Source organism: Triturus cristatus, chromosome 3_1 (genome assembly GCF_964204655.1).
Source record: "Triturus cristatus chromosome 3_1, aTriCri1.1, whole genome shotgun sequence".
Classification (NCBI taxonomy): Eukaryota; Metazoa; Chordata; class Amphibia; order Caudata; family Salamandridae; genus Triturus; species Triturus cristatus.
In genome coordinates, this window is record NC_140583.1 from 1,163,283,505 (window position 1) to 1,163,305,853 (window position 22,349).

Here is a 22,349-nt window from a genome sequence, read left to right on the forward strand (position 1 = left end):
CCCTTTTTGTTTATACCCAAAGACTGAGACAGTACCAAGCAAACGTCCCTGACCTCCTTACGTGAACTACCTCCATAACAACTAATAAAGGAATCCCGTAATTTCCCCCTCAAGTGTTTCTGCCTCACTTACACCTAAGGGAAAAGGAAAGAAAAGGGAGGGGGGGCGGGAACCACAGTGGTGTCAGAAGTGGGATAACGTCATTAAAGACACTATGACCCAACCCGTCACCATGGAGGAGATGATCGCCCAGTTAGCAGAGAGGCAGAGCCACCTACAACTGGTCCTGGAAAGCCAAACGCAGGCAGCCCAGAAAGACAGAGAAGTCTTTCAGGCTGCCCTGAAAGAACAAGCCTCCCTACTAGTGACGAATCAACAAGTCCAGGACACCGCTATTCTGCGGTTAACCGACGCCATAACAACAACTCGGGTCCATCCGAACATCCCCAGTTCAGTGCTCCAAAAATACCAGGAAGGGGAGGACCCCGATTATTTTTTCGTCAACTTTGAGAGGGTGGCCACAACAGCTAGTTGGCCTCCCGAACGATGGGGTCAATATATAGCTCCCTCCTTTCAGGTGAACTGCAAGCTGCGTACCAGGCTGCTAACCCCGCTGGAGACACTCCCTATCCTGACATAAAGAAGATGATCCTTGAGCGGTTGGGATATGATACGGAATACTATAGGTCCAAATTCCGTAAGGAGAAATGGGGGGTGGGCGACAATCCCAGAGCCTTATACTACCGCATCAGAGATTTGGGCGAAAGGTGGTTACAACCCAATAACTCCACTATGGAGGAGGTTACAGAAAAGATCTACCTAGAACAATATCTAGACGCCCTCCCTACCAATACTAGATCCTGGTTGAAACAACATCCCCATTTAACTGTTCAAACGGCGGTAGACCTTGCGTGTGCCTATCACCGGTCCCCGGACTTCAAAGCACAGCCCGTAAAGGCATCACCACCCATTGCTCTGAGAACCTCCCTTAGGCCGAGCGAAAGCAAAACACCCAACATAGGAAGGGGGCTGATGAAACCAACCCCACCGTTCTTTCCTTCAACTTCCGGGCCCCAGTGTTTCAAATGCATGGAGTGGGGACATATAGCCAGAAATTGTCCAGAAAAAAAAGAAACAGTAGAACCCATGGAGGTTGGACTGACTCTGGGAAGAATCTTAGCTACAGGAGGAGATGTCTCCAGATACAGGAAGACCATCCGCATTAATGGCGGACCTATTGACGCCCTACTAGACACAGGGTGTCACCACACAGTGATATCCCAAGATCTTGTCCCCCTCAATCATGTCCAGACTGAGGCCTATATACAGGTGTCCTGTGTCCACGGTGACGTACAACAGTACCCCGTAGCCAACGTTCTTATGGAGATAGATGGGGAAACCCAGGTGCGACAGGTCGGCATTGTTCCTGCTCTCCCAGAAAGGGTTATACTGGGAACAGACCTTCCTCGGTTTAACGACTACCTAACTAGTGTGTCCAGCAAATCCCCCGAACTAAACTGGTTACAAGAAGCACCCTTTTCGTCCTCTGACTTTACCCCAAAACAAACTAAAGTACCGAAATCCAGGTCAGAGAAAAGAAAAGACCGGATAAGTTATGCAAAATCCCTATGTCCCCCTGTTACTTGTTTTCTTTCCTCTCCAGAAAACAGTGAATGGCCAGCTCGTAGCTTCCGCAGTGCCCAACAAGATGACAGCACCCTAACCCAGGCATGGAACCAGGCCTACAAAGAAGACCCCAATAAGGTAGGACCATATTTCCTTATCAACCGGGGACTCCTCCATAGAGTCTGTGGGACCCCGACCTCAAAAAGAGAACAACTCCTAGTTCCCCTTGCGTTCAGGGAACAGGCTTTGCACCTAGCACACAGCCAGGCTGGGGGTGGGCATTATGGACAAGAACACACACTACACTACCTCCTAGAGAAGTTTTATTGGCCTGGGATCTATAGGGAGGTTGCCAGATTCTGTGCTTCTTGTGTCAGATGTCAGTTGGTTAACCCGTCTACAGACAGAAAGGCCCCGCTACGTCCTTTACCCATAATCGATATCCCTTTCAAACGGGTAGGCATGGACCTAGTAGGCCATCTTTTCCCCTCTGCTCGAGGACACCGATATATATGGGTCCTTGTCGACTACGCCACCCGTTACCCCGAAGCGTTACCCCTTTCAAGCATGACTACCCCTGCAGTTGCCCAAGCGATGATTACTTTTTTTTCACGGGTTGGTTTCCCCTCAGAGATATTAACCGATCAAGGAACCCCATTCATGTCCCGGTTAATGAAGGAGATCTGTGCCCTATTGAATATCCGTCAACTGCGTACTGCCGTGTACCATCCCCAGACGGATGGCCTGGTGGAACGCTATAACAGAACCATAAAAACTATACTCAGGAAATGTATCACAGGTTCAGGAAAAGACTGGGACCGAAAGCTCCCCCTGGTCCTGTTCGCCATACGTACACACGAACAATCATCAACCGGGTTCAGTCCATTTGAAATAGTCTTTGGTCGTAAACCACGCACCCTCTTAGATATGACTGTAGAACAGTGGACTGAGGAAGAAGAGGAAGGAAGACCTTTGTTAACATACACCACTGCCCTTAAAGAAAATCTTATTGGTCTCTGGGAGGAGGTACACCAACACCTCAAAGATGCCAAACAAAAGCAAAAGACACAGTATGACAAGGGCGCTCAGGCCCGTCAGCTGGCTGTCGATGACAAGGTTCTTATATTAATGCCCACCTCCGAAAAGAAATTATTGGCAACCTGGCAAGGCCCCTATACAGTAGTCAGCTGGGTAACCCCCGGCACTTATAGAGTAACCATACCTGGGACCAGAGCCAGGGAACAGATCTACCACATTAACTTATTAAAAAAAAATGGGTGGACCCACCCTCACAAGATAGGGATCCTGTAGTGGGTGTAAACAATATCACCTATACCAAATCTCTGGAAATCCCCGACCGGCCTTCAAAGTCATCACTCCCAGAAAACCCCATGGTAGGGGAATCACTTACCCAGAGCGAAAGAACACAACTGTATTGCCTTTTGAAGGACATTCCCGGCGTTTGATTCAGTAACCCGGGAAGAACAACTTTAGTACACCATGATATAACAACCGAAGCAGGGATGGTCATAAAACTAAAGCCCTACCGCATATCTGCCGCGAGGCGACAGGCTGTGGAACAGGAAGTAGAGGCAATGTTACGAGCCGATATCATAGAACCCTCACAGAGCAATTGGTGTTCCCCAGTAGTCCTAGTACCCAAACCGGATGGTAGTCTCCGGTTTTGTATTGACTTCCGCCAGTTAAATGCCCACTCCAAATTTGATAGCTACCCCATGCCGAGAGTTGATGAATTGATAGAGAGACTCGGAGGGGCCCGGGTAATGTCCACTATTGATCTAACAAAGGGGTACTGGCAGATCCCTCTCCATCCTGCTGCTCGAGAAAAAACGGCCTTTTCCACTCCCTCAGGCCTGTACCACTTTAAGGTCATGCCCTTTGGGCTACACGGAGCCCCCGCAACATTCCAGAGGTTAATGGACATTGTTTTACGGGCCCACCAACAATAAGCGGTAGCCTATCTGGATGATGTTGTGGTCTACAGCCCCGATTGGGAGACACATCTAAAACACCTCCGACGTCTCTTCTCTTCCCTACAACAGGCAGGTCTCACACTCAATCCGAAAAAAACAACCCTGGGAACCAACCATATAGAATACTTAGGGTATTCCATCAAAGATGGGACACTACAACCCCAGCACACCAAGTTAGAAGCAATACAGGCCATACCTCGACCAGCCACCAAAAAGGACGTACTCGCTTTCCTTGGTCTAGTAGGCTTTTACCAACGTTTTATTCCTAATTTCTCCTCCCTAGCCTCCCCTCTGACCGACTTATTAGCACAACGATACCCCAACAAGCTAGGGTGGAAGGACGCCCAAAACCATAGCTTTGAAACCTTAAAGACCCTGTTATGCCAGGCCCCTGTATTGATGTGTCTGCGGTACTTAAAAATTTTACTCTCAGGGTAATATAGCAAAGAACTTGGCAAAGAAGCTGAAATATGAAAAGACATCTTTATTAAACTCAAATGAGTGAGGCTACGTCGCCCAGAAGCACCCAAAGCAACTGAACAAGGCAGCTTCCTGAACAAAAACCAGTCTTCTCTTTTATACAGAATATTACGCTTTGGGCAACACCGCCCCTGTTTTACAAGTGGTCATTCACATATTTTCGCTTCAAAGAAGAAACAGAGTTATGATGACAATCCCACATTTCAGCTTGTTCAGCCCACTATCATTTAACCCAGCAAGGCTCAGAACCCTCATCAGATATCAGCAGACCCCAATAACACGGGCACCTCCTGCTCGTAAAACAAGCCATAAAGTAGGAAACAGAGTCAGGTGTGAAATAGCTTAGTCAGAGATCGTGTGGGAACAAGGACTTTATGATGTGTGAGCCCTGATGCTAATCACATTAGGCCGCGAGGAAAGGAACCGGCCGGACAGGATTGACCTCGGGCAGCGGAGTCAGTTTACACGGGTCATAGAAGGTGTACGTGTCCTTTAGGCCTAGGCATGGCCTCAGAGCGCAGCCTATGTGAGGGCAACCACAAAAATGGCTACTATTGTAAAATGGAACCCATGGATACAATATGTAGTATCGTATACACGGTGAATTCATCATTGAAACATGACGAAAACACTCGTGCATACCGCTTTTGTCATTTGCGGTTCGTTGACACCAAAATAGGCATGGTGGGGCCATGCCTCCAATGTGGTTCCGAATTTTACAGTACCACATGTCCCAATTTTGAAAAGCCCTTTGTCTTACAGACGTACGCTTCGGACCGTGGTTTGGGAGCTATTCTCTCTCAACCTGACCAAAAAGGTGAACTGAGGCCTATACTGTATCTTAGTCGTAAGTTATTCCAACGTGAGACCCATTACTCAACAATGGAAAAAGAATGCCTGGCAATCAAATGGGCTATGGGGGCCCTACAATACTACCTATTGGGTCGACCTTTTTTTCTAATTACTGATCATGCCCCTCTCACTTGGCTTTCTACCCACAAGGACACTAACCCCAAAATACTGCGATGGTTCCTATCCTTGCAACCTTTTTCTTTTCAGACCATCCATGCCCCGGGTCGTGCTTAAGGAAATGTGTACTTTCTTTCTCGGTATCCCTCTGACACATGGCCCAAACGTCCATGCCTGGAAGGAAAGCCATGTAGTCCCGCGCTACTTGCGAGTAGCGGGACTTCCAAGACGGCGCTCGCGACTAGACCGCCGGAGAATAGCATAGGCGGTCTAGTCTTTTCCCCACGCGGAGCGCCGAAGCAGGAGGGGGACCTTCAAAGGAGGAAGCAGGGAGGCAGCGCAGAGGACTGTGGCGTTTGGGAGGCTTGAAGGAGCGAGGCAGAAAACGACCCCACAACAGAGGAAGAGGAGCCCACGAAGACTCAAGAGGAGTCCAGCATACCGCCCTGTGGCACCGCGCTTGAGTCCAGCCGGCCCCACGGAGAGGAGGGAGAGGGCGGCCAGACTCCGACAGCCACGACCCTGGAGGGCCGTGGCTGGAGGCAAGTACCCCTGTTTACATTCCTCATGCTAGGCTCGTGGTGGGCAGGATTATAGAGAGCCCTTTTCTCTCTTCTTCCCTCCTCTGTCCTTTTTTTTTTTTTGGTCACACACCATTGTTTCTAGCACTCCCTTCTCTGTAGACAACACTATCTTGCACACAAACACTGCTTGAGGGTGTCGGCCCAAATCAACCTGTGACTTGCTTACTGATCCTGTCGTTCCTCTTTTCTTGTTCTGAGGGTAACGGCTACCCATCGCGACCCCTGGCAAAGAAGAAGAACCATCTGACCGCAGCTGACAACCACTACAGCTTTTCCTCCCCCCCTCCTGAAGACTGCGAAGACATTTATTCTTCCCCCCTTTTTGTTTATACCCAAAGACTGAGACAGTACCAAGCAAACGTCCCTGACCTCCTTATGTGAACTACCTCCATAACAACTAATAAAGGAATCCCGTAATTTCCCCCTCAAGTGTTTCTGCCTCACTTACTCCTAAGGGAAAAGGAAAGAAACGGGAGGGGGGGGCGGGAACCACAGGGGGCGGGAACCACAGACAGTCTTGTGTCCTGACATACCTCTCTCCTCTTCTGCAAGTGAGTTTAGCCATCACAATGGGAATATGATTCACAGATTTGAAATGAGACATGGTATCCATTCTGCTATCCTTAGTCATCAAATGGGGAACCATTGGCTCATATGTCACAGCTCAAATGTCTTCCTTGTCAAACATTCACATTGCGTAGTCATTGCATGAGTCATGTCACACAGATAACAGTGATTGATCCCATTTTTCCTGTAACTTAGCTTCTCTACTGTCAGTTCACACATCTGACTCTCATTGCAGAGACACCAAAGCAGTACGCATAGCTAGGATGAAAGGCACATGGCACACTGTCCTGTGTCATCTATGCACAGTGTCATGTAGAAGAATCAGAATGTTTTGCACATTGAAAACAGCTCAAGTTTCACAGATGTGAAAAATGGTCTACAAACTTCCAAGTCTTCAGCTTCACAATGCTGCACGTGGGACACCATTCCACTGGCACGTCTGGGTGCATTGACTGTAGAGACTATTGTTATTGAACCAATATCCGTCATGAGTACAGTCAACACTGTGTACCAATCCTGTCTAGACTGCACAAGTCTAATTTTTGAAAAAAGAACCAACGATCATAATTATATGCAATGCATAGAAGGGCAAGTTTCACGCAAACATGCAATTTGTCAAAACCTGTTGATCAGTGTTTTAAGAAGAGAAAGAATCATTAAATCATTCTATTTATCTTTATTTTTTATTTTTTATTGAATATATGGAAATTATTTGTCATATCAAAAATAGAAAAACATTCATGTGTACAGATTTACAAAAATAGAGTGAATAAATACATATACCCAATGATAATAATCAAAACCACATGTTGAATTATAGATGTACTGTTCTCAATTTATATATAGCTCAGGTAATTACCTCTGTTAGTTCCTGCTGGGGCGAAGACATTATTTATTCAAGACATCAGCATTAATAAAAAATGGTGTCTCAATAAGACTGGAAGCTAAATGAAAAGAAAAATATGAAAGAATGAAATGACAATTTTAATGATGCAATGTCTCTAACTCATGAGAGAATCAGTGAGATACCAACTCTATTTAATCTGTATAAATTTGTTTATGAGACAGAGAGAATTGAAAACATGAATACCTGGATGGTGGAGGGTATATAACTTTCAGACTCACACACTTGTGTTTATTGCATTAGTGGTTTTGTTTACCACACACTAGGTTCTCCTTTCCTTTCCATTGACTCACATTATTTAAATTTTAGATCAGTCACTTGTTCATCATACAGCATCAATTAAAGATGAACTTAAGTATTGTGTATATGCATGTAAGGGCAAATTTGTATTCTAGTTTTTTCATATATGTATATATATATTTTTTCCCTTGTTCAGTCAACCACAGTGATGGAATCCTGATGAAGGCATTGCCGAAACGCGTTGGATTTCTGGTTTTCTCATTATGTGTCATCAATTTCTTTACCATGTATGTCAGTAATTCAGACTGTTTCAGCCAATCATTGAAATGTTGGTACTAGATTTATCATGTATATTGTAATACTATACTATGCCAATTGCTATCAGCTGTCTAAAATCATTGTTTGGTATAGAGGTAATTCCACATGTGGTGTTGATTATTATCATTGGGTATATGTATTTATTCACTCTATTTTTGTAAATCTGTACACATGAATGTTTTTCTATTTTTTATATGACAAATAATTTTCATATATTCAATAAAAAATAAAAAATAAAGATAAATAGAATGATTTAATGATTCTTTCTCTTCTTAAAACACTGATCAACAGGTTTTGACAAATTGCATGTTTGCATGAAACTTGCCCTTCTATGCTTGCATATAATTATGATCGTTGGTTCTTTTTTAAAACATTTGTCATTTCCTTGGTAGCCTTTTATCCTATTTCCAGGGGCCCCGTTAGTTTGCAATATTAGACTGCACAAGTCCCCATTTGTATGGGCCAAGTCTGAATGTCCCTCACTTCTATTAGACGTATTGCACACTTTCTACAGCTGATATTGCTCCTGTTTAACATCTCACTTTGGTAACTAACTCCAAATTGATGCATATTTGACATCTCTGAATCTGGCAGTGATGCATCAAACACATGATTTACAAAACCATCAAGTAGGAATAGTCAAGAGCAATTTCATACATGTCAACTGTTGTGACTGTGCACCTCACATCATACCTCAATATTGCAGATATGTATCGACCAGTGACCACCTGTGTTTGACACAGAATGGCTTGTGTTCTCACCCTTACAGAGTCAGACGCACTGACTCACTTTTTAGAATGGAGAAAATGGAATATTCAACAGTATCACGTGTAAGGTCAGTGTGACATGTGACCAGAGTTAGCATAGCTGTGATTGTCCCATGGGATACATTTGATTACATTTAGCAGCACGGCTGGGACCAAACATTGGCACAAGGACCAAGCCAAACTCACCTAGGCCAGAACATAGACAACACATTCTGCCAGAATGTATACCAAGGGCATTCCATAATCGAGTGCTCCAATTACAACATACTTCAATGATTTGTTAAAACCACACTGAGAACAGGCTCACCCATCAGTCAATGTGCAGACACATGTCAAGCTATGGCATTACTGCTGAAGTTCATCCACTTGCACGTTCTTGGAATTCTTGATGAAAACATGTTCACGGCACTACTGTCACTGCCCTGAACATAATTTACTCACATGTCCCTGAGGAAAGGGGCATAACCAGCCATGTAATGATCCTTCTGCATATGCATCTTTTGAAAATAATAGTGGGTTTGGCAGACTTACGACCTGTAAAAGTGCCATCAGGCTAAGATATTATAACATGCATGCTTAAAGATAGAAGTGCGACCAGGCACATACTCACCCCCTCCTTGCTGCTGTTTGGCCTTCAACCGCCCATCTAGGTCAGGTAAGACCACTGCTAGGATGCGGAGCATGTGGGGGGTCAGAGTTCAGCACCCGCCTCTCTTGCCAGGTTGTGACAGGCCCAGCTGGACCTCCGCTATCTTCTTGGCCCAGCCACGAAGGTCCTGCCATCTCTTACGGCAATGACGGACGCGCCGATATGTGACTCCCACGTCACGCACCTTCCGGGCGAAGGTCCTCCACATCTTTGCCTTCTCATGGGGGTTGGCCTGTAAGGATGACATGGTGACAGTCCCTTAGTTCACATGCAACATGTTTCTGAGTCATACACTTCTACATATAGGTCATGGTGAGATTGACAAAAATGTCTAAGGGGTATGCATATGGCATCATGTGCATTAGTCCTGTGCTCACTGACAACTCTGCCCGATGAGAACAGTGATGATATGTTTGCCTCAGTGCACACACTCAACAAAACTTTATTCGATCCATTTCAGAATACACATCATAAAAGTACAAAGCAATAAAAACATTTATAATCAAATCAGTTTGGACACAATTCCTAATTTAATTCTTAATGCCAAACATGCTAAAAAGACGACTAAGTGCACACACTTCTACAGCAGTGTACCTGCCCAGAACAGTTTCCAACACACTGCTAAACTTTCAAAAACCCAAATTAAATTTTTGCAAGTGAGATTCCTAATGCCAGTAGTGCATGGTTATTGGACATGTCCAATGGCAATGCACTGTAAGCATCACTCACCTGCTCCTCTGGTTTGCCATATATCTGACTGTGCAGTGGCAGCTGTGTATCCAGCAGGGCCTGGTTCTCCTCCTCTGAGAAAGCTGGGGCCCTGGGCTGTGTCAGTGCCATAGGAGCTACCAGAGGATGTGGTAACAGCAGCAGAGAGATGGGGAGGTGCAGAAATGATGCAGGTAGTGCAGGCAAGTGAAGTGTCTAGGGAACAGACAGACATATTTAAACAGCAGAAGCGGTCTCAAATCCATGCATCAAAAGTGATAGGTTTGCATCGGTCACATTATCCGAGTCGGGCCAATGCACAACATTGCTTGCAAATGACATGCCTACAGGGACTTTCAAAGGTATCTTTGATAATCTTAGGTAGTTGGTGTTCCTGTTGCACAGGAGTGTACTCCTTTAGGCGTTGGCGTATAGCCACCACTGCTGCCCACCCTTTTATGTTGGCTAACATTATTGCCGATACCTGGGCAAAATTGCCTATCAATTTCATCCCCAAGTGCAGGCCAGGTTCTGTCCGTACTCATTCTGTGTTTCAATACTTCTGATATGACTGCTATTGAGGGGGTACCATGAGTTCCGGTATAAGCAGCAGTGAAAACAGTACCCCAAGTGGTACAATCCTCTATCAAGGGAGCAGTTCCAATTGGGAAGCAAATAGTCAGTATTCAGTATTCTGTGTTTTCCCTACTGCCTCAAGCTTGGCTAATTCCTGTGCTATCCAGAAAGGCATTTGCTCATGTCTAGTGGGCATTCTTCCCATAATCACATTCAGCATTTGTGGGGTGATTTTTGTTGCTGTTCCTTGCGGTTGACCAGCTTGAGTGACCGTCAAAGGTTGAATTGTAAGTGTTCGCATTACGAAGTGTGTAAGATTTCTGTAGAGATTTATTATCTCTTTGTGAAGTGGACTGTATTCTGCTGCTGGCAGTGTATCAATCTCTGGATGCGGTGTGTAAGCAGCTAGGACCGGCCAAGTTGCTCCATCTCTGCTGAGCAGAACGAGTCTCACTTTGTCTGTGGTGTGGGGGAGGGTGCCTTTAACCAGTTTATATGTTCTTAGTAAGTTAACAGGACTTCTATGTCCTCGAATGGAAAGTATTCTTCTGGTAGTTCATCTGATGTATAAGACAAACATATGTGTGCGTGCATCTGCATGTGGGAATTTAACTCAATAATAGAATACTTCTGTTCTGAATGCCTCGTGTGCCTCAATCACGAAGGTTACGGTCCTACCAAATGATGTGATTCCAAAATCTAATAATTTCATAGTAAGAGCATGTCTGCAATTTTCTGAAATGTTAAGAGCACCTTCCTGGTCAGCTTCCTCTACACTAGTACCACTCATACTAGTGTCTCCAGTCTGAGACGTTATGAGAGGAAGTATTTACGAGAAGAGATTAGGTTTATGCACAATGTAGGGAACTATAATCCTTCAAGCTTGAACAAACCTACAGGCAATACATAGGATATTCCTACTCCGCTACTGCTGATTTTTCCCTTCCCACCCCAGAAGTCTGTATTGCTTTGCACTCCCAGATAATACCACTCTCCTACACAGAGGCTCAAATGTAACAAAGCAATAAATACAGCACAACACCACCTGGAAAGGGATTTCACTTTATAAAATGAAGCACATCAAAGACTGTTTTCAGAATAAAGCATGGGGTTTTATTTATGCAATGCTCTCTAACAGAAAGGCTTTCCCTGATGTCAAATCAACAACATTCAAATGTATATAGAGATATATATGTATCCAAAAAATCCGCTAATGTCGCTTCTGACAACGGAGACGGACCACAGTTTCGTGCAGAAAATATGTTTTATTCAAGAACACCTTGCCGCCATGACGCGTTTCAGCCCAACCATGGGCCTTGATCACATGACACGGTAACGTTACAATTCATTGGTTTATATGATACGAATAACAAGCAAGCTGATTGGCATGTGTTGAAACAAATGACATGGATGACAGACCACAAGCAAATAGATAATAGTTCCATATTCTTTCCAGCTTAAAACTACGAGTAAAATACAAGTAATTTGACAAGAAGATTAAAAAACCTTAAAACCATCTAAAATGTATTTAAAAGGAAATTTAGGTTTAAATAACATAATTTAGGTTTTTTAGAACAAGTTGTTAATATGAGCGGAACTAATGCTTGCAAGTTTGTTACATTACGCTTGACTATATCTGTAAACCTCAGAAAAGAATATACTAAAGTGCATAGTGCCAGGGGGATACACAGTATGGTAGTACATAAACAGCCTTTGACATTATGGACGGTAATAATGTCAACGGGACCTTTGTTCTGTGTAATTGAGAATATTTTTGAGAATATTTTTGTCATACCCCATTTGCACTGTTTAGTGCATGATTTCTCAATACAAAGTGTATAACCACAATAAACTGCATGAATGCATCTCAGTAGAATACATTGAGAAATAACATAACGAAAAGAACCTGAATAGGTGAATGAATGAACATGAATGTGTGTGAAAGAAAATCATCACTGGAGCCCCAGTGATACCGTTTATACATGTCATGTTAACATGTCTGCTATAAACCAAGCTTCGTTGCATACGTATTATAAATCATAGTTAATATGATGTGGTCAGCTCCTGTTGGAATGATAGGTGGCAGTACAGGCCTCCAGAAGGTATTGTGGATTCTACCAGTCCCAATTGTGCAAATACGCAAGTCAAAGTCAATACATGTAAAAGCGTCCTAATGGTGCATAATAATAATGCTGTTTCCGTTAAACGATCTCGGAGTCACGACATATGAGTTAGACTCGCTGTAAGATACAAACAAGTTGTAATAATGTATGTAGAAAAGTGGATATCTCAGTTTGTCAAATATTGATGGCAATATATGCAGGTAGATTTAAGTATTATGAACTTTTCGTAACTATAGAAAGTGATGCTACATTTTAATAAAACCGTTTGAGATTTTTTTGAGGATTTTTTGAGATTTTTATGAGAGATTTTAAATCAGGTCCTCTGTCCTCTAGGTCAATCAATAGTTGAGTATATGAATAAATAATTAAATATATAAATATCATTTTACATAATATACGGGTGTATGAGCGTCCTAATATAATCAAAAATAGATATTATTCCGCTTACATATTATGTTCTATAATAAATAAATAAATAAATACATCTAAGAGTGAATGAATATAAAAGACCCTAAACACTTTCATAAATAGTTCAGTAAATACTTATAAAATTCCCTTTAAAAAGATTTTTTTTTAAAAGAACCTAAAAGAGTATATTTATCACCATTTTACATAATACATAGATAGTTGAGTAGTGACCCCAGTTATATATGGGTTTGTATCTTTCAAAGAGTTATCATAGGCATGTATAGAGATCCTCCGTTGCATTAAGGCCTGATGGGTATTTGGTATTTAGTTCCAGGATATATTTGGTTTCTAGCTAGCGCAATCTATGCTCCCTGTCACCCCCTCTTCTACTGGCTGGGATTGAATCTATCACAAAATATCTTAAATCACTACTTCGGGAGCCATGGTTGGATTTGAAGTGCCGGGCTACAGGATATGTCTCATCTTGATTGGTAATTGCCCTTAAGTGCTGTAGTATGCGTTTATGTACTTGAAGTGTTGTACTTCCTACATATTGTAGGTTACATGGGCATGAGAGTACATATATAGCAAATTCTGTTTTGCATGTTAGGAGTTTAGATATTTTGTGTTTTTTCTCACTGAAAGGGTTAATGTAACATGTTTTGTTTTCACCCTGTGAGCAAGCTTTACACGTTTTACATTTAAAAAAACCAGTATGAGTTTGGAGCCAGCTCGTGGATTCTATGACTTCTGGGCTTGTTTTGACTAAGTCATCTCTCATGGAGCGGCTTCTACTGTAAGTTATTGGGGGTCTTTTCGGGAGTTCAGATCCTATCACTGGATCACTAAGAACCATAGACCAATTACGGTTTATGATGGATTCAATCTTTCCGTGCTGTTGGCTGTGTTGTAGTATGATTCTAAAGTCACCCCTAGTATCATCATTTGATGTAGTTTCTTGTATACATGATCTAGTCACTTGCTTTTCCAAGAGTAGCGTTTCCCTGTTCTTTAGCATAGATTTATTGATCGCATTCTGTATAACCTTTTCTGAATAGCCTCTTTCTTTAAATCTTTTTTTACTCTCATTTTGAGCTAATATAAGATCACTTTCTAGGCTATGGATTCGTCTAAGGCGAAGCATTTCCCCATAGGGGATACTGGTTATCAAGTGCTTTACATGTGAGCTACTCGCGTGCAATGTAGAGTTGCCCGCTGTTTTCTTGCGGAACAATTTTGTGACTATTTGATTTTCCTTTATGTATACCTGGGTGTCTAGAAATGTTACTGAAGAATCACTGATGTCAGCTGTGAAACTTAAATTTAAATCATTGACATTGATATCTTGTACAAACTTTTGTGCTTCATCCTTACTTCCATCCCATACTACGAATAAATCATCAATGAATCGCAGCCATAGCTTCACATGAGAGTTAACTTTGTCATGATGCTCTATTTTGAGGACCAACTCCTTCCACCATCCCATGTGTAAACACGCGTAGCTGGGGGAGAAGCTGGCCCCCATTGCTACGCCTCTTGTTTGTCTGTATAGAATATTATTGAACATAAATACATTGTTTTCCAAGCAGAATGTGATTATCTTCATCAACATAGTCTTATGTTCTCTACTTGTGTCTAAGGCTTTATCTAAGAAAAAGTTTATGGCGCGTAGTCCATCTTTATGTTGTATACTCGTGTATAAAGAGACGACATCAAGCGCTATGAAGTGGTAGTTGTTTTTCCATTTGAGATTCAATATTTTTCTTAGAAAGTCACTAGTGTCACTCACATACGACGGTAAAGCTTTCACCAAATCCTGCAAGAAAAAATCTATGTATTGTGAAGTGTGTTCAAGGTGACAGTTCATGGCTGATATTATAGGTCTTCCAGGAGGATTTGCGGGGTCCTTATGTAATTTGGGAATGAAATAAATAGTAGGTGACAATAGGATGATTGTTTTTCAAAAATTTGTATTCATTTCCTGTGAGAATACCATTTGTTTTCCACATTGCAAGATTTTTGTTGTACGATGCATACATGCTTTTTAATTCTGCACCACTGAATTTGGCATAACATGTTCTGTCGTTGAGCTGACTGTAGGCTTCCTTACAATAATTTTCTCTGGACATCAGCACAATGTTTCCACCCTTGTCTGAAGCACGGACAATCACATTGTTGTTTTCTTTGAGTTTCTCAATTAAGTTTCTATAGTCCTCATCTTTTTTGTTGTATTGCCTTTTGCCTCTGTATATTTTGCTATTAAGGGCCTTTAATTCCTTAGTCACTTGATCATGGAATAGGTCTATAGAATCCCGTAGCATCACTGGAATAAATTTGGACTTAGGTTTGAAGTTGGTTTTAGTTCTAGGGCTTTGGGTATTTGTATTGTGTTCATTGCACACATCTTGTTGACTGGAAGTAGAAGTCACTGATTGATTTTCCGCATGATTTATGTTTTCCGAAGAGTCCCATAATTCTTGCATTGTGTTAAGGAAGGATGTTTCTGATTGACTTGGCATAGGAGTTGTTTGGCCTTCACCGCTTGGTGGAACGTATTTTTTATTGTTATTCAGTCTGAAATACTTTTTAAGTTTTAGTTTGCGAGTACTCTTAAATATATCTAGTCTCGTCTTGGCGTAATTAAAGTTGTTGGGTGGACAGTATGTGAGGCCAAGATTGAGTATTTTCTTCTCATTGTCGCTTAGTGTTATTTCAGATAGGTTGACAATAGTTTTGTTAATGTCTCCTTCATTCCCTGTTTCATTTATTTGCCTCTTCTCCATGTACCGCATCTTTTCTGATTTGTTCCTTGCCTTGTTTGCCTTTCGCCGTTGCTTGCGTTTGTAGTTCTTTGTGGGTCCAAATTGTTTTTCTCTATGCGTGGGCGAAGGGTTTGTCGCCTGTCCACACATAAAAAACTGAGTTCCTCGTCAAGTGTGTGTCTTTGTCCGCTGAGGTTGGTTGTTGAGCCTCTATCCGAATCACTGTCTGGGATCGAGCTTAGATCCGACGATGTGCCGGAGGTCATTTCACTTGCTTCGTGTACATTAGGTATAATCGCTCGTGACTTCTGTCCTTTATTAGCTCTTAATGCTTCGTATTTTTTCGAAAACGTGAAGATTTGACCTACTTCGTAGTCCGTTTTGTCTCGACAGAATTTAAAGGCTTTTCGTTCTTTTATTTTATCCTCTTCTTTTTTTAGCCTAGATATCATTTCTTGGCGTAGTTTCGTTTTTTCTTCTTTTGGTTCCATTGCCTCAATTTCATCATTCAATTTAGCTATTTCCTCCAGCAGTACTGCACGATCTATATCCGCATATTTGATAAGAATCTGCATAAGACGTTTGGAAGAGTCTAAATTACATTCCGCCCATTCTCTCATCATAAGCGGGTTAGGTGCCTCATAACTAGGAGCCAGTAGAATTCTTAGCCCTCGCGGGACTCTATCCACGTCCAGATACATCCGTAATGAGCGTGACTCCCACCATTTACTTTGTTCGGAGCGACTCTTTTTTTCTAGGATTTTGAATTTTTCTTTCATTGTGGCGTTCTTTTCCGGGGGGTTGATGGTAATGTTTGTTTCTTTACTTGTCCCCGCCTTGCAGTCATTAAATATGGCTAATGCTGCTGCTTCTCTCTCCTTCACCGTGTCAGCCGTCATGGTGATGTGTTTGAAATATATTATGACCGAACCAATACAGAAACTTTAAGTGTCGGTTTGAATTATTCGGTCTGCACACCTCTCACCCCTTTCGCGCCAATATACACATACCTGGATGTATCCTTGGGATGAACGTTTCCTCCGAGACAGTCCCGCACAAGGTTATCACAGGCTCGTGTTCTCTCTTAGCGGTATCAGGGGGGTCCGAAATACGACTCCTTCCGGGTCACTGCTACTGATCTCCTACAACGTGGAAATCCGGTCTCTCCAAGTATTTCGGTCCTCAGCCGAGAGGGGGTCCGTATGTTGGCCGGAAAGAGACTCCGCCGACTTGTAATGTATCCAAAAAATCCGCTAATGTCGCTTCTGACAACGGATACGGACCACAGTTTCGTGCAGAAAATATGTTTTATTCAAGATCACCTTGCCGCCATGCCGCGTTTCAGCCCGACCATGGGCCTTGATCACATGACACGGTAACGTTACAATTCATTGGTTTATATGATACGAATAACAAGCAAGCTGATTGGCATGTGTTGAAACAAATGACATGGATGACAGACTACAAGCAAATAGATAATAGTTGCATATTCTTTCCAGCTTAAAACTACGAGTAAAATACAAGTAATTTGACAAGAAGATTAAAAAACCTTAAAACCATCTAAAATGTATTTAAAAGGAAATTTAGGTTTAAATAACATAATTTAGGTTTTTTGAGAACAAGTTGTTAATATGAGCGGAACTAATGCTTGCAAGTTTGTTACATTACGCTTGACTATATCTGTAAACCTCAGAAAAGAATATACTAAAGTGCATAGTGCCAGGGGGGATACACAGTATGGTAGTACATAAACAGCCTTTGACATTATGGACGGTAATAATGTCAACGGGATCTTTGTTCTGCGTAATTGAGAATATTTTTGAGCATATTTTTGTCATACCCCATTTGCACTGTTTAGTGCATGATTTCTCAATACAAAGTGTATAACCACAATAAACTGCATGAATGCATCTCAGTAGAATACATTGAGAAATAACATAACGAAAAGAACCTGAATAGGTGAATGAATGAACATGAATGTGTGTGAAAGAAAATCATCACTGGAGCCCCAGTGATACCGTTTATACATGTCATGTTAACATGTCTGCTATAAACCAAGCTTCGTTGCATACGTATTATAAATCATAGTTAATATGATGTGGTCAGCTCCTGTTGGAATGATAGGTGGCAGTACAGGCCTCCAGAAGGTATTGTGGATTCTACCAGTCCCAATTGTGCAAATACGCAAGTCAAAGTCAATACATGTAAAAGCGGCCTAATGGTGCATAATAATAATGCTGTTTCCGTTAAACGATCTCGGAGTCACGACATATGAGTTAGACTCGCTGTAAGATACAAACAAGTTGTAATAATGTATGTAGAAAAGTGGATATCTCAGTTTGTCAAATATTGATGGCAATATATGCAGGTAGATTTAAGTATTATGAACTTTTCGTAACTATAGAAAGTGATGCTACATTTTAATAAAACCGTTTGAGATTTTTTTGAGGATTTTTTGAGATTTTTATGAGAGATTTTAAATCAGGTCCTCTGTCCTCTAGGTCAATCAATAGTTGAGTATATGAATAAATAATTATATGTATATGCAAGCAATAATAACACACTTGGCAAATGCAACTGTTAAATGCATGGATAATAATATGAAATGAAACACAAGCAGATAATAATAAAATGAAAAACAAGCAGGTAATAATATGGAATAAAACACAAGCAGATAATACTGGACGTCCTGCAAGAAATCAGAAAGATATGTACACTAAATACATCAGATGATTAACTTGGATGTGCACACAGACACCCACACATCACAAAGTCAATACTCAAAGAAAACACCTCTGATGATCATACCCACTGGAAACTAAAGATACACACAAGCACTTACACATCACAATGACTGTTACAGCCACTGGAAACTTAATGCGCACACAGACAGTCACGCATCACAATGGCAATAATCAAAAATAAAACATCTCTGATGATCATAGCCACTGGAAACTGAAGGTGCACACAGACACTCACACATCACAATGACTGTTACAGCCACTGGAAACTGATGGCGCACACAGACAGTCACCCATCACAATGGCAATAATCAAAAACAAGATAATCACCGGCTGCAAACTTCATCTTGGCCCACTCCAGACTGGGGGATTCACAGCCGGGGTCAAGAGACTCAGCAAAGCCGGGAACTACTGCACTGTAGATGCGTCCATCCTTCAAGCTCAAACAATCCCGGTCTCCAAGTCAACAAACCCCAGCTTTATAGTCGCAAAACACACTAGAAGGTTCGAGAGGCCTCCCTCCATGCCAAGGAAACTTACTGGAATTGACAACTTTCCATGCAAGCATTCCAAAGGCAAAGGCGTACTCATGTTCCTTCTGCATTCTCATGTGTTCCAGCCTTTATCTTAATGAAGCTTATGAAAGTATCCGGCAGTACATTCAACAATCTCCGAAAGCACACAAAACAAAAACAACCTTGAACATGAATAAACTAAACAACTTGAGTAATCTGGGGGCCCTCCTGTGCGCGCAAAAAGCACAAGCAAGACAGAGTCAGAATTCAAGATGACAGGAGGGCATGTCAAAGTCAATAGCGAGAACTTCATAATACTTCCCAATGTACAACACAATGCATATTTGTGCATCACTGCCTATAGCATCACAAACTTCATCTCCCAATGTACAACATAATGCACATTTGAGCAACACTGCTTATAACACTGCACTTCGAGACCAAGAAGTACATTCCACATCCAGGGCTGGACTGGGAACCAAAACCGGCCCTGGCAAAGTGCTCGGCCTGCACCCCCCCCCCCCCCCCGGGGGTTTGGGGTGCCGCCGAGCTCTTTGCCAGGGCCGGTTTTCGGCCGATTTTGTTACAGGGCCGATTTTGCAGCTATGCTGCAAAAACAGCCCAGTAACAAAGACGGCCCCCAGGGGCCCAAAACCGGTCCCCATCCTTGCGGCGCACCGGGGGATTGCCCGGTGCCCGCTACGGCCAGTTCGGCCCTGTCCACATCTCTCTCTCTCTCTCTCTCTCTCTCTCTCTCTCTCTCTCTCTCTCGCTCTCTCTCATGCTTGCAAATGCGCATCCCACGCATTCTGGTCTTGGAAAGCTGTTCTACTCTGTGACACCTTCCACTTTAAAAAACTACAAGAGATACAAAAAAAGAATTTGAAGGTAAAAAAGGCACAGGCAGGAAAAAAATGATGTAAAACACCAAAAGTCAATTAAAATAATGGTAGTCAAAGGTCATCACATGGTTCCAAACCATAGGAGTGCCTCCAGCACTACAACGTCTCTGGGTATATGTATGTAGAGGTCTCTGAGAAAGCCCAACTGAACTACTCAGATTTTACCAATGTTTGTGGCGCCATGTCGTGTAGTTCCTAATAACACATAGGATCTGCGCGTTTGGACAACATAAACTAAGGGATTGGTGTCCAGACTGATTCCAGACGCCCCCAAAGGATATGTTGGCCTTTAGACCAGCTAGCTCACAGGGCCAACATAAGCCCCCTAACTTTACCAAGGAGCAAATAGTTTCTGCCAACTATCAAACATGACAACCCTTGATCCTTCAGGGATTGTGGAAACAGTGTAGGGCTTTTCACTCAGTCAATCATCCTCATTCAGTCTCAGAGAGATAAAAAGAATAAACGATGGGGACCTTTTCAATAAGCATTTATTGAACCAGCATCATTCTAGTATAAAACAAGCCTCTCATTGAAGCAAGTAGAAGTTGCACAAGCCCAGAAGAGGCCAAGAGGGAGGCCCTGAAAATGGCCAAATCGAGAGGGTCCTAGTGATAACAAAGCAGAAGAGGGGAGATCAAGAAAAACAAATGCCCTCCTCATGTTGACTCACATCATCAAGGTAGTTATGGGTCAGAAAGTCAACACAGCTGCCTTCTTTACATACCCCATTTTAGATACAGGCGATGATATCCATGACTGGGCCACATATACTCCAGATGGGTGTAGCCAAGCACAATAAGACCCCATTCCAGGCAGTGTTGTATATTTGGTAGATGGATTTTCCATCATAGATTAGGGCATGGGATTAAGACAGGTGCAGTAGTGGTCAAAGCCATGTAGCATGACTATTGAGATATATTGCTGATACCAGATCAGATAACATTGCCACCTCATTACTAAACTCAGGCTGCTGAACTAGTAGCTTTAGTGCCAGGGCTAAACCAAGGGGAAGAAGAAGCAATAACCATATACTTTGATTCAGCCCATGTCACCCGTACAGTGCAAATGCCCCCCTTAGCAACACACATACTATAGTTTTTTTAGCTAGTGAAACATCACCACCTTCAGCCCATTGGATGCAAACAGACAGTAAAAGATTTAATATACAGACAGATATCCACAGGAAAGTCTGTCATGCCCCAACTACACCAGGATAGGTTTGTTCACAACATGCATGAGATGATCACAATGTATGTACACAGCTGTACTGTGTGCCAGCAGGGTTAATTAAACCCCACCTTCAAGGAAATAGTTTCCACAATACTTTGACGACAACGGGCCTCCACAGTAATCAGGGCCGGTTCTAGGGCGGTATGACTGGTGCCACCATACCGGGCACTGAACTTCGGGGGCAGAGGGGTGCCGGTTCCAAGTATATTATGGTTCTAAAAGCAATTGCTGGCATTCCTTGCCTCCAGCAAATAACGAAGTGCATACAATGTAAACAGGTGAGTGGCTTATTACTTTTGTTAGTAAGATCCTTGCATTACTTACAGCTTTATAAGTTATACTCATTATATATAGCAGTGGGTAATTAACTGTCATCAAAGAGCTGTAGAGATACTACAAGGTATAAATTAGAGCAATATATTTTTTGTTCAGTCTTTCATTATTCGAATGTTGCAAAAAGTTGAAAGAAATTCTTATTAATAAAGCGAACGCCTAACCATGGTATTAGGGTTTAAATGCTATGTCTGTGTTTCTCCAGACAAAGCACTCTTAAACTATACTGCCCAGCAGTATGGATGACATGTGATTCTTACTCCTTGTAGTTCTCTATCTTATGTAACATTTCTTGTGTAACACTGATTTTGTCTGAGTGCCCCGGTGGGGCATTCCAAAGGGGATCAGATTCAACATTGGCCTACACACACTTCTGTCAATAATATCTCCTCCCACTTCATCTCTTTGTTAGGAATGACACACAAATTCTTGTTAGCTTACCTCCCCAAAAGTAACAACATCTTGGTGTGCTTCAACAGCCTCCTAAAACATAAAATAAGTAAACTGTGTGTAACATTGGAAAATAACTGGTTGTACTGTCTCCCACTAGCACTGTTCACCTTGAGAAACACCACAGTGTCAGACCACCCTTTGACCCCACATCAGATAGTGACAGAGAGAAGGATGAACACCGTTGTGCCACTAACAAGACATAGGCGGGAGTGCACCTGAAGTTGTACAAACTGAAATGTCTGTTAATTTGTCTCAGCTAACACAAGTGTCAAAGTTCGTCTCTAAACAGGGTACACGTGTAATTGACATGCGTGTCAAAGCCCCCCTAGTGCATGGCCAACAGACACCGTTGCCATTGGAAACTTCAATTTGCATCAGGAACTTTTTCAGAAGTGGAGAGATTCTGACAGCACAGTTACTACAGTGAAAATTTGCAGCCACAAGCCATGGAGCTCACTCTCTCTTTCCAGCATCGGAAAACAGGAGAAGCAATCGGG

General features: G+C 42.5%; 1 pseudogene; it reads left to right on the plus strand.

The window, feature by feature from the left end:
* Positions 1-232: 232 nt before the first annotated feature.
* LOC146861714 (uncharacterized) lies at positions 233-6,478 on the plus strand (annotated as a pseudogene).
* Positions 6,479-22,349: the final 15,871 nt, after the last annotated feature.